Here is an 11,768-nt window from a genome sequence, read left to right as displayed (position 1 = left end):
AAAGGAATGTAATTTCATGACTTCGAGACATGCTGGACCTCCAGACAAGGAGCAGCAAAGACAGAAAGAGTAAAGAAAGAGCGTGTGGAGTGGTGCGATGCGTCCGTTCCAGGAAAATGTCCAGCTCTAAGTTAAGGTTCGCCGGGAGGCGTGTGTGTGGTTTGAAACCCTGGCACTGATTTGTTTCTAAATCCCAGCTGAAGGTAATTGAACATGATAAATGTCCTCGAAGTGCACCCATGAGTGTGTGCAGCATCAGTTGTTGTGTGCTTGCAGTGTGTATAGGTGGGAGTGTTACTCTGAGCGAGTCTACTAGGAGGCAAAAAACCACCAGAGGAATTTTCCTTTTCTCATGTTTTGGTGATGTAGTGTCACAACACGCAGCTACCTCATTTGTTTCCTGCACAGAGCGCCTTTGGCAGATGGAAAGCAATGATTGTTGTTAGCACTGGCTGTTTTCTGGTTGACTGAGTGCTGGCTGGTCTTTGCAGTTTGTCCTGTACAAGTCTTCCTCTGTTGGCTAATTTGGAGGAGAAGAGGTTTCTTGCTCGGTAATAAATCACTGATCAAAATTCAAATTCATGTGTACTCACTCTCACTGCTTAAATACAGATACAGAAACAACTTATTATTTAAGCCGAAGAAATAAAAAGCAGATCTTGCAGTTTGCCCCTGGAAGTGTTTTTACACTTTAATATGCAGAAATGTTTCATGGTCAAGTGTGGCGGAGTCAAGGAGAGAAATGTTAGGGGAAGGAAAAGTGGCACTTAATGAAGAGTCAACAACAAGCCCTTGAATTACTATAACAGGTTAAAAACAAAATTATGAGGAATGCAATTTTCTTTTTTGTTTTGTTAGTTTGCTGATTACCTAGATTTAACATTTAGTCTGAAAATATCAGATAATTTTCAGAACAAATAACTTCCTAGAGCCAAGGGTAACACAATTAAACTTGCTTTAAAAATCAGCCTCAAGCCAGAGTGTTAATGAAAACTTCAGTTTTTTAGTGACTGTTAATTCAGTGCATGTCATTTTAATATGCATCGAGATGTGATCCCAAGTGAATCCAGGTCAAAAATGCAGCTACCAACTACTGCATTGTGAATAAGTACACAGTGTTTTGGCCACCACCATGTTGGATTTCTGGAGCAAGAGAAAATCATACTTAAGGGACGCCCACATTGGCCCAATGACAAGCAATGACGAGGGGTGTTGGTGCAAAGTGGGTGAGTACTGAGTTAAACCTCTCACCTGCGTTGAGCGATAGAAGTGCCTAACCAATGAGGATCCTGATGACTTATTAGGAAGAAGACAAAGGACATCACATAAAGTAGGAACTTACAGACAGAGGATACAGCTAACTAATGTTAGAGCATTACCTAGGCAACCAGAGCCTGGTATGATCAAAGGTGACATCCAAACAGGAAACAGGAAGCTCCATTAGATGACAGGGTGGAGTGTTGAGTTCTCTGCAAAAAGAGTAGGTGGTCTGTTGTGACATTATTCATCAGATAATTATAAGAACATTTCCCAAAAGCACCAAAAGCAGAATAGAACAATTTTCTCCCTGAAGCCCTTCTGACTGGCTGCCCCTCATAAGGAGATTTGAAAAGGGTGGAGCTTCAGCCAGAGCTGTGTGTGTCTGAGATGACCATATTAGGGATAGCCATGATCTCTGAGCTTTCAGCTCACAAGGATAATTATTTAAACCTTTGACCATGTTTAATATGAAGATCTACAACTGAATCGGGAGATATGTCAGGAAATATGGAAAGGTCCCCACCCTCCAGGTCCAACTAATGGTTTAAGACAGCCAAGGTTTCATTCAGATTAATGTAACTTGCACAGATTAGTCGCCTCATCCACCCGGGCACCTGGAATCAATACAATCAATGCAAAATACAGCAGATACATCCCGGCAGTTAAACTCAGTGAAACTCATCACAAATCTAATCATGAAGTGAAAAGTGCGCTGTGAGTGGTTGCCATGGCAACCGCCGAGTATCATACATGGATATATGGAGTCACTGACTGTGAGAGACAGACAGACACAGATAATCCTGTTTGTCTCCTGACACAGTCTGATAATTCTTTTAGTCTGGGGCACCAGGCTGAACACACACACACACACACACACACATGCACACACACACACACACACACACACACACACACACACACACACACACACACACACACTCCCTTTGTTTCCTTATGCTAACCTCAAGATAAACCTACAATAATAAGCCTTCTTATAAATACCATTTAAAATGTGCTTAGGTCTCATGCTCCTTTTACCTCTCCCATTTTTCTTTGAGATTATATATATATATATATATATATATATATATATATATATATATATATATATATATATATATATATAACACGTTCTCATGATAATTGCTGGTTTCACATAAACCTTTGCTGTAATACTCCAATCAAAGCATTATTAGACTTGGAGAGTTAGCAGATCTATATGTCCACATTAGGCTGTTGGAGGATGGGATTGGTCAGAAGTTTGGCAGTCAGGAAATCACAGCTGGTGTGGCAGAACTGAAAATGTTACTGTTTTAATTGAAAGTGACCAGAATGGACATAACTAGAAAAATTAGAGCATTAGAGGGACAGTTCAAATTGATCAGTCTGAAGACAAAGCTAGAGAGGTAAGTCTGAGGTGGTTTGTACATGTGCAGAGGAGGATAGTGGACATATTGGACAAAGGATGGTGAAGATGGAGCTGCCAGACAGGAGGAAAAGAGGAAGACCTCGAGGGAGGTTCATGGATCTAATGAAGGAGGACATGGGGGTTGGTATGACAGAGGGCAATGGTAGGGACAAGGTGAGATGGAGGCAGATGATCCACTATAGTGTATGAGAGCAACAGAAAGAGGAAGAAGACGACCCTCATAAAATGACATGTACCCAATGGTTATGATGTACATACATGATGAAAGAGAACACAGACCCTGCACTGAAAAAAATATGTTGTTGGATTTACTTAATTCAATGGTGGACATTTGTTGCACACAGATGTTTTGCTTTGGCAGCAACTTAAACAATTGAATTAAATTAACACAATTTATTCATGTTCAATAAACTTGTGCAATTTGTGTTGATAAAATGTGACTTAAACATGTTTTGAAGTAATTTGAGCTCTTGGAATATTTTAATCCTTCACAATTTTCTCACGTTATCCCAACACGATTCAATAACTTTTACCCAATACTACTTGGTCACTTAAATACTACATGTTATCTTCAAATTACATTTTGCTATTATATTCTAGTATCAAATACACAATTTTCAAATGGAGGCCTTATAACAGATTGTATTGTTCTCTTCCAAGATGGTTGCTGGCATCCACCAGTAACCTTTCAAAACAAAATGTCTAATTTCACTGCAGTAGGTAAAGAATTAAACTGACATTACTCCTCTACTGAATCTATATAAATCAACAGTTAAATAATGTCAGTTCTTCCGTGTTCTCTGGAATCAATCACAGCAAAGAAATTGGACTGTTTCTTTTGAAAAATGTTGGGAAAGAACAATACAAAACATTCTATTTAAGGCCTCTAACGTCAAGATTCAGTTAAACAACAATTATGACTAAACAATTTGAGGTAATGTTCGTTTCCATTAACATTAAATTAGGTTACTGAATTGGCAAACACCTTCCTATTAACACTACCCATTTTACCCCAATAACTAAAGAAATTAGCACTTGCAGGTCAAAACCTTTATTCAAGAGACGCAAAAATAACATTGATACAGTGACTGTCAAAAATTACAGCACTGATCATACTGTGACATCTTGGTTCAAAACAGCACACTTAGAAATATTCAACGTTCTTTACTTCAACTGAATGAAACTGAAAATACCATTTCACACGACCCATATGGGATATTTAGACTGTATAACTGTTCACGCTACATCTCTTCACTAGTAAAAGAAAGAAAAAATACAAAGAGAAATTTAAAAATGCTGCCAAACAGACAAACAGAACTTGTACAGAGCAAAAGGAAAAACAAACAACAACAAAAAACGGCTCGTCCTCATGGCAGTTGCAGAGTATATAAAAATGAACCCTGCGATCCGTTCCTGGAATTGAGCTTCAAAAATGCAGCAGAACAAGTGTGAGATTTAAATGTCCTCTCACCTAGAGCTGGTCACCTCACATGCATAACAGTGAGCTTCGTTGCAGGAGCAGTTTTGTCTTAGTTGTGAGCTTTTCTTGAGAGCTGAGTTGCATCCAACTCCATTACCACCCATTGAATCACCTCAAAAGTGTAGCAGAGTTGTGATGGGTAACTCATGTTGAAGGAATAAAAAAGGTCCAAACAGCATGGCTACTGCAAAGGTCACGTTATCCAGATCTTGAAGAACAACATCAGAAAAGTCATTGCCTGCCGCATCCTCTGGAGACAGATGTTCATTGTGGTTTTCTCAATCTGTGCAGTGGCCTCAGTCAAGTCCTGGTTAAACACAAAACATTTCTTTAAGATTCCTTTTTAAACTCATCTCTTTTTAATCTACCAGTTCTAATGTTAGAGTAATTTAAACCAATGCAAGCAACATAGTAAATAGCTATAGCCAAAGAGTGGCCTGCCATGCTGCCATTCATGGTCTAACAGAGTTTCTAAGAGAGGGTGAAAAACATAATAATTTCAAATGCTTTACATTAGTTTTTGTTAGAAAGACACCGGCCCATCAGAAATCCAGGCTATGTCACTCAGAAGATGTTAGAATTTAGACTTTCAGCCCCACAATTTGGTTAGCTGTTGGTCAGTTGGTCATTTTTTCAAACAAAAGCTAATATAAATATTGGTGGGATTTTCCTTTGTTCATTAGAATGACAAATTTAAAGTTTTTTCACACTGATGTGACCCCTAATACAGGGGTGGGGATGGGGCCTCAAGGGCCGGCGGCCGAGTTCACTACCAGGCCTCATGTGAACTTCAAATTATTAAAGAGGACTACTGGTCCTAACCAGTCCAATGAGGATCAAGTGGATAACTAAATGCATTTTTAAATGTTGCAAAGCCACAATCTACTCATAAAACACTCACCATGAACTCCTGCACCAAGATGTTGCAATTGTCTTTCACACAGATGCGGAGCACTTTGATGAGGGACTCCGAGCATTAATGTCATCCTAAAGTATTATAACAAAGAAAACAGAGATTTGTGAACTTTTCAGTAGCACAGAAGAAAATGATCCCAGACAAAAACTCTTGACTTTTTAAACCAGTCAACATGCAACACCAGCATCTACAAAGCAATATCAAAAGTTCCTGTTTGACATCAACTTTATGGATATATAGTTTCCAGAACATTTATTTTTAAAAAAAGATAATTTTTTCTCAGTGGGCCAGTAAATGCATGACGAAAATTATGGCATCCTTTTAGTGGAATCATTACTCACAGGTAATAGTTGACTGTTTCAATGGATGTAGCATAAAAATCTTTTACTGACCTAATGCAATACATATACACTTTGTAGTTAAAGAATTTTAAAGTTCTTACTGTCATTATGGCAGCTACATCCTTTAGCTTTGTGCCCTGTTCCCCTGATCACTTTGCAAACACTTTCAGCAGACTGTCAGAGAAAAACTCAGCTCCGTCAGAAACCTTGACTGTAAAGGCATGGTTGGGATGCACTGGAATGCTGCATTTTATCTGAAATGACATAAAATTATTTTGAAATAACAGCAGGCACTGTGCTTGGTTAATCAGTAATGTTTTGTTGAATAAAAACTGTGTTTCCAGATCTTATGGGATTAAAAAAAATCCAAAGATGTTTGTTTCTGATTTGCAACCCAACAACCCACAAGTTACAACCTCATTTCAGTTCAAGTGTGCATTAATGCGAGTCCAGTAATCACCTTTCTGGCAATACATACAGGTATAAGTTAAACCTATGGCAGATTTTGGATCTCTCAGTTGTATTAATAGGGTGAGTATGCATGCACCTAATAATTATAAAAAACCTATTATAATTAAGTTACAGAAACGAAAATAGAATATACTTTCTTACCATAACACCTTGAACCCACAATCCATCAGCTGACTCCTGGTGAAATGCAGAATAGAGGTCATCTCTCAATGTGCAGCAAAAAAAACAAAAACAAAAGGACAGCAGGTGAGGCCAGGAGGGGTAGGGATGTAAGCTAGCATAATGCCGCTGATGATATTAGCTAAAGCTGTTCAATGTCCAAAATCTCACTAACACCACGGTGCAGTAAATACACAATGTAACTGAAGAGTCAGTTGACAAATCTATTCACACAGAAAACCAAATTATGTTATGAGTGCCTCGTAATTAGGTTTAATGTGATATTACGGCTCTTGTGCCAAAGACAAATTCAAATGAAAAAGCGCCAATTCTTTGACAACAGATAAAACAGCAAATAAGCTAACGGCTCTTTTTTAGCATGTTACATGGCGACACTCTAGACGTTTAACTACATTTGGCTGAAATATGGTAAAAATGAATTCAAAAAATCAAGACATACCAAAAACGTAGAGTTGGCTGCTCGACTTGACTGAGATGGATGCCTTTTTTAAACCACGATCCAAAGCCCGCGAGATGAAATCACGCGTGGTTTCACGAGATTTAACGTTGCTATCTTATTGACTTACTTCACCTGAACATGATATGAACAATTTAATACACCCTTTCTGCATATCATGTAGTTTTTACACTATATAGTTACATTTAACTTTAAAACATGAGGCAATTGTGTTAAATGCATGCAAGATGCTTACATAAATCCAAGAGATGGCCAGTCCCTTTTTTTCAGTGTGTTTGAGCCTTTTGGAGCCTTTTAATGCAGCTATGTGACACCAACACCAAAGGGCTCATAAGGTAAATGCCCATAGCTTTCATACATGCACTTGGCACCCTTAGAATAAGATTGAGATGTTATACCAACTACCTGTTCTTTTTCATTGCTTTCTACATTTTACAGCTCTAATTAAAAAACACCACCCGCCAACAATGAGAATATTTGTAGGTTAGCCACTAATTCATTTATGATTTTTATGTGACTGGCAATTTAGTAGCAGCATTTTATATAATATAATCAAATAATGCAGGAGATCCGTGTTTGATGTGTTGGAGCTGGACGTCTGTCTGTAAACTGTCCCGCAGGAACATTAAAGTTTTACTCTAATCCATTTGCATTTAATAGCATCTATATTGTAAAGTGTGCCAAAAGTTAAAGTTGCATGTTTGCATTTTGATATTAGTCCTTAATTTTAAACACCTCGCTATAAACTTTGAGGAATTGATGAGATATTTAATATTTCTGTTTGTCCCCTATTTTCATGACGCTTAAAACCCTTAACATCCTTGTTCCTTTAAATAGTGAGGAGGAGAAGAGATGTAATAATTTTACTTAAATCTAACCTGCTTCTAATCTGTTCTATTTAAGGGACTTGCTCATAGTCAGGTTAGTAACCACACTGTGACTGTACCCACAGATTTATGTCCCTTTTCCATAATAACCCACTCTGTTCTCACAGGGGTCAACAAGGAGAGTCACACATTATCCCACTTGCACATTAAGATGCATCAGTGTCATAAATCAGCTTAAATACCAACTGTCTGGAAATTTGACTTCACTTAATTAATCCTGACACCTACAAGCCAGAAGCAGAAAGCGAGATTAACCCGCGAGTGCAGAGAAACAAAGAGAGGAACCACAGCTAAAAACACCAACCACAAATTCAAAGCAGCATCAGTGTGATGCTGAGAAAAACAGAGGAAGTGTTTCTCAAACATAAACTGTAGTTGGATGGCTCATCGCTATATTAACCATCTTATTTAAGAAAGTATTTTCAGCAAAGAAAAATGCCCTATATCTTTGAAAGTTCAGTCTTTGCTAACCCAGGTCTAATCTCAAAGTTGATTTTTCAACTCCAGCTCTACTGCATTGAACTGCAGTGTTGCTCAATAGAGAATGTACGTTCCCCCAATGCTGCTAGTACTCAAAAAAGATCATTCTGTTGGAAACACTGAGGCTTACTTTGAGAAAATGGAGTGGAGTGGCCCTCAAAGAGTTTCACAACAGCAGCAGCATCTTACTAACGTGGCAGGTCAAGTAAATAGTCAGTAATCTGAGTGTATACAGTCGGGCTATGAACCCTCGTCTCTGTGCTTCATGCTAATGAGAGTCCACCTCTAGACACAGAGTAATTAGAGAATTATGAAAGGCCGAGGTGACACTGACCCCATTATGGAAAGGACGATCAAACTAACGACCCATGACTGATGATGGCCTCCACGTCCGCCCGCCGAGGGGTTCGGGGCTTTTTTACGAATGCACAGACAGAGGCAGAGAAGAGTGGACAAAAAAAGAAACATCAGATCGCCACAAATGGACGCCTACAGATGACATTATCCGTGCTTTATGAATACACTGTGCGTATTTAAAAGCTTAGCATGGTGTAGCCCTGTCAGATCCAACAAGCAACGAATCATTTATGTGTTTGTTCTTGGACTGATTTAGACTGATCAGCGAAAAGCACAAAATGATATACTAAGACTAAAAATACAAAAATGGTTTGGTGTTTCTGACACATTTCATGTTGGAACCATGGAAGGAGAAAAAAAATTATATATATATATATATTTTTTTTTAGCTCAAGAGAAATGACAGGAAATGTCTCTCTGCAAAGCACGGCTGCACACCCACTGCAGAAGTTTCAGGCACTTAAAGCACATACAGTAAAAGATTATTTCAACATAGTGTCATTTTATGCATCTTTACCTCATAATGCCATATTATCTTAACAGAGCACTTCTCTCTCAGACTGCAGGCTTACTTGTGATTCCTAGAGTTTCTAAAAGTAGACTGTGAGGCAGAGCCTTCAGCTGTCGGGCCCCTCTTCTGTGGAACCAGTTTGGATTCAGGGGATAGACACTCTGCTTTTAGGACTGGGCTTCAAACTTTCCTTTTTGATAAAGATACATTTTCTTAGAAGGTTCAATAATGGTAATTGTTTCATGTCCCAGTGTTATAAGGTTGAAGTATATTTGTCAGGTTAGGCTGCAGTCACAGAGGGGAAAACAGTGGTCGGAGACTGCTGCATGACCAAAATGACTGTGGCCGTGTGCAAAAAAATTTGTGATGAACCATGTCTGCAACAACTCACAGTCAGCCAAAGCAACTTAACATGGCATCAGTCTGGGTCTTTGTAATGTCTGTGTGATAATACAGCGATTAAGTGTGATAAATTACCAAAAATCACACAATTGTTGCTGACTACACATCACAGAAATTCACATTAGATTCTTAGATTCAGAGTCTTTCCAGAGCCTCACAGAAACAGAAAATCTTCCACAAATAGTAATGTAGTCGATGCAGAAATGCAATTTATATGTTTCTTTATCACGTAGACACTCAGCAACATTGTTTTTATATTGAAATATAACTGGAGATTGCTAGAAGATTGTAATCTGTTTGTGTTTATAAATTTCTGTTTCCATTTTTTCACCAGTCTATCTTAAGGTGATTACAGTCACACTACTTGTTTGGAGGCAGGTCATCTCCCACCAGGTGACCTCAGCAATTGAGATTCAGTGGTCACGCAGAGGTTGAGGGTAGGGTGGTGTGCACTCAAACTCTTGCCAACAAGCTGGGCACAGCTATTACCGGTAATCTGTCTAAGCAAAAACAAAATTATGTAATTACAGGATAACCAAAGAATTTTTTTATAGGTTTTTTTATAGTTGCTGTAATTTTTCTCTACTGTGACTGAACAAACTAATAGTTTTTTCCAAGAGGGCAATTTTTCTGATTTCAAGAAGACAGGATTCGACAGGAAACGAGGTTGCAAGAAAAGAAAGAGGAAAATAAAATGCAACAAATGTCTCAGAGCATGGTGCTGCGTGCGTCCTAACCACTTTGGAAACTGTCAAACTCTTTCTGAAATGTCCCATAATATCAATAACAAGGTTTTCCTGTGACAGTTTCGCTGGCATCCAGACGGAAAACAATATTATTTTTGTCAGTTAAGATATTAAACTTTACAGGACGACAACGGGGGAGGACAAGAAACACATTTAAAAAGAGAAAAAGTCAATTTAAGAGTGAGGAAGAGGAATTTAAGATGAAGAAACGAAGGCAGAAAACTTTCTCACAAATGTCAGAGCACAAAACAAGCAGAAACAAATGCATTCAAAAGCAGGCAGCAAAATGGAGGCGGAGACAGAAAAGGTTCCAGGTGGGAAATACTCGACAACACAGAACTCGAAGCACAAAGACTCAGGCAGGAGAACAGGCGATCTGTCAAAAGCAAGCAGAACAGTGGAGGGCTTCCAATCCAAGCAGTAGAAACCTGAGAAACGCGGCACAAAGAACAAGTGATTTCTGGGACTCCAGAGATGATTATGTGAAACACTCACACAGAATCTGGGAGCCAAAAATAGCAGACTGGATTGGAAAAATACTGAAAGTGAAGCACTTACTCCTAATAAGACAATATCCACTTCTCTAAAGTTTGCCGGATGAAGAGAAAGCTGAGCAGAGGATGGTTACCGTCAGCGTGCGTGCCCGTGGTTTCGGTCACTCTTTTGATATTTTTGTATTTCCTTTACCAGTGAACTCCTAAAACACACGATAGCACCGATCCTTTAATTAACCTGCCAACGGGGAATAAAGAGGCTATAAGCAACGTCTGCAACGTGAAGAGTACAAGAGCAACATTTGGTCCTCCTGTGGCTGGAATATTTTAGCTTACTTTGTTATTTCAGCCGGGTTGGAAATGATTTCTGTTGGTTATGGTGAAGCTGTGAGGAAACACTTTTATTTGAAAGTAAAACCAAAAGCTAGAGCAATTAAAGTGATAAATGAAAATAATTGCTAAAGTTGTGATGCTCAGGAAAATTCATGCTGTACATTCAATAATAGCCTTTTATTGTATTTACACTCTGTAATTAACTCTCTCTGTAGTATTTATGTTGTTCATTAGAGTCAGACCATCTTTCAACCACAGGTAAAGCTGTGTTTAACCTCCATCCTACTAATTATGGTTCCTGCAGACACTAAGGGTACCTCATCATACAGGTTCCCAGCACTGTCAGTTTCTGAGAAATTAAATCCCAGGTTTAATTCATAAAATTACCGTAATTGTCGGGCTATAAGCCGCTACTTTTTGCACAAGCTTTGAACCCTGCGGCTTTTAGTCAGGTGCAGCTTTTCTATGGATTTTCCATGATTTTTGTGATATCGTAAGACGATTTGTTTTGTTTGTTCCGCTGTTGTACGGCACTACGTTGCCTGGCGGAAGGATCGGGGTTCAAGAGTGGTATGTTAGTCACATGTCCGTCCGCCAGGCAACGTAGTGCCGTACGAAGTAGCGCGAAAAACAAACTTCAAAGTAGCGCTACGCATTCAGCGGGAGGCGTGGATGACGAGCGGCGATAAACTTGCGAAAAGCAAGTTATGCCCAACTCCACCGGTGGATTCTGACAGCGTGGAAAAGTGCGAAAACATCCACGATCACCAACGGATTTTGAAGGGCTGGACTGCTGCATGATGGAGAGGAGGACACCCCACGGCCCTTCTGAGGGTGTTCGACTCTGACACTGACAACGAGGATTTCTTTGGTTTTGAAAGTGACAACGAAGGAGAGAAGCTGAGAGTGGATGACGAAGCCATCCTGAGCCTGTTCGTTTCCGACATTGGAGAAGAGGACTTTGGTGGTTTTAGAGCGCAGGAAGAAGAGAAAGATGGTGAATGACTGACTTTTCTTCTTGTTA

The 11,768-nt window shown here is 39.2% G+C and overlaps 1 long non-coding RNA gene across 2 annotated transcripts; it reads right to left on the bottom strand.

Annotated features, from left to right (window-relative positions):
• Window positions 1–3,724: 3,724 nt before the first annotated feature.
• Window positions 3,725–6,803, bottom strand: LOC309691472. Of its 2 annotated transcripts, XR_014272014.1 has the most exons (5): window positions 6,770–6,803; window positions 6,039–6,648; window positions 5,528–5,680; window positions 5,071–5,156; window positions 3,725–4,476 (listed from the first exon to the last, which is right to left on the bottom strand). It is a non-coding gene; the product is annotated as an uncharacterized lncRNA (long non-coding RNA). The 2 variants fall into 2 exon arrangements; XR_014272015.1 differs by having other exon boundaries at window positions 6,039–6,800.
• Window positions 6,804–11,768: the final 4,965 nt, after the last annotated feature.

Source organism: Aulonocara stuartgranti (genome assembly GCF_965226115.1).
Source record: "Aulonocara stuartgranti genome assembly, chromosome: 16".
Classification (NCBI taxonomy): Eukaryota; Metazoa; Chordata; class Actinopteri; order Cichliformes; family Cichlidae; genus Aulonocara; species Aulonocara stuartgranti.
This window is presented reverse-complemented; position numbering and strand designations above follow the sequence as displayed.